We start from the raw sequence: 2501 nt of genomic DNA, 5'->3' as shown, positions 1-2501 counted from the left end.
TATATATATATATATATATATATATATATATATATATATATATATATCTCACATCTTCTTTATCCATTCATCAGTCGATGGACATCTGGGCTCTTTCCATAGTTTGGCGATTGTGGACATTGTTGCTATAAACAGTGGGGTGCAGGTGGCCCTTCGGGTCACTACATTTGTATCTTTGGGGTAAATACGCAGTAGTGCAATTGCTGGGTCGTAGGGTACCTCTATTTTCAACTTTTTGAGGAACCTCCATACTGTTTTTCAGAGTGGCTGCACCAGCTTGCATTCCCACCAACAGTGTGAGAGGGTTCCCCTTTCTCCGCATCCTTGTCAACATTTGTTGTTCCCAGTCATGTTAATTTTAGCCATTCTGACTGACATGGGGTCCCATTGTGGTTTTGGTTTGTATTTGCCTGATGCCGAGTGATGTTGAGCATCTTTTCATGTCTGTTGCCATTTGTGTGTCTTCTGTGGAGAAATGTCTGTTCATGTCTTCTGTCCACTTCTTGATTGGATTATTTGTTCTTTGTAGATTTTGGATACTAGCCCTTTATCTGATACGTCATTTGCAAATATCTTCTCCCATTCTGTCAGTTGTCTTTTGGTTTTATCAACAGTTTCCTTTGCTGTGCAAAAGCTTTTTATCTTGATGAAGTCCCAATAGTTCATTTTTGCCTTTGTTTCCCTTGCCTTTGGAGATGTGTCTAGCAAGAAGTTGCTGTGGCCGAGGTCGGAGAGGTTGCAAGCATGATACCTCCGCAAGTGCATAACTACATTTCTAGGGCCTCTCCCCTCTCAGGCGGATGGCAAGGAGGTGGAGCTGAACATTCCAAGCTTCTAATCATGGTTTGGTCTTTCTGGTGACCAGCCGCCATCCAGAAGCCATCCTGCTCACCTAGGGTCACCTCATTAGAACAAAGGATGCTCCTAATGTTCTTATCACTTAGGAAATTACAAGGCTTTTAGGAGCTCTGTCAGGACCTGGGGGCAGAGACCAATATATATATTTTCTAATATGCCACAATGTCTCTTTAGCTTTAAAAAGTATGTTAACCCTGTTATTTCTCCTTTCCTCACTATTATGAGAAGATTTAATTGTGAAAATAAAAGAAACCTCATTTAAAATGGAGCCAGGACGTCCTGAAGGGGGAGCTCTTGCATGTACCACTCCTTGCAGCCTGCGTAGCTACTAGAAAGAAGAGTTACAGTGACAAGGGAAAACATTTTTTACATAGGAATTTCATCTCCCGATCTTAAGTGGAAGATCCCACACTGCCCCAGGGGATCTGTCCCCACAGGGACTGTCACTTGTGGCCAATGAGAAACCATCATAATCTCAAACTCTGTTCTCCAATGAACTTTTGTTTAAAACAACCCTCCCCCTACCCTCACCCCCAAATAAAACAACCCTCCCCATTTTCCTCCTAAAACCTAATACAAGTTGACCTTGCCTTTGTCTCTTCGGACTTGCTTTGCCTATGGTTCACCACAGTGTGCTTGTCCCAAATCCCAATTTTCCCGCTACTCTCAAATAAATTTCATTTTGTTGCTAAAATAACTGGTTATTTTATAATTTGTTTATTTATATATTTAAACAAATTAAAACCTCAGACACAAATGTTGGGTTTTCTATCAGCATCACAGGTGCAACCAGGCATGGGAACTGAATTTTGGGGTTTCTTTTTTTTTAATGTGTAATTGAGGACAGTGTTGTCATTTTGCTAGCTTTCACTTTCCCCCCTCCCCCCACACTGTTCTTTAAGGTAAAAAACATTTGGCAGCTATATTTTAAAGGGCTTTTCATCATATATTTAAATACATTTTAAAACAATATTGGGTTTGAAATTTTTTGTGAACAAAAGGAAAAACGTGTTTAGGGTCAGAAATTTTCACTTAGATATAAAAGAGCTGTTTTTGGACTAGTGAATACATTAATGTGTACATTAGAGCTCTCTAATATCCAAAGAAATAACTTCCTTTCAAATGTCATCGTATGATGCTCTAAGTGTTTTGAGTTTGGCTAACAAAAATCACCCTCTTTAATAAAGCAATTATAATCTAACCATTGTTGGTATGGACAAAGAACTCCCTGGAAATTCTTTTTTACAAAAGTCACTTTCTTTTAAAAATTATTTATGATTTTTTAATATACCATGTTGTAACAGTTTCAGGTGCGCCCTGTAATGATTCAACAACTCTATACATTACTCAGTGCTCGTCAAGGTAAGTGTGCTCTTCCTCCCTTTTATTTATTCCACACATCCCCACTCGCATCTCTCCTCTGGCAACCACCAGTTTTGTTTTCTGTAGTTAAGAGTATTTTTTGTTTGCTTGTTAATCTCTCTCCTCCCCCACTTTGTTTGTTTGTTTTGTTTTTTAAATTCCACGTGAGTGAAATCGTATGGTATTTGTCTGTCTCTGTCTGACTTATTTCCCTTAGCATAATACTCTCTAGGTCCATCCATGTTGCAAATGGCAATATCCATTCTTTTTTATGGCTGGGT

This window comes from Callorhinus ursinus, unplaced genomic scaffold (assembly GCF_003265705.2).
Source record: "Callorhinus ursinus isolate GAN/ISIS: 27379988/994484 unplaced genomic scaffold, GSC_fseal_2.0 scaffold10, whole genome shotgun sequence".
Taxonomy (NCBI): domain Eukaryota; kingdom Metazoa; phylum Chordata; class Mammalia; order Carnivora; family Otariidae; genus Callorhinus; species Callorhinus ursinus.
This window is presented reverse-complemented; position numbering follows the sequence as displayed.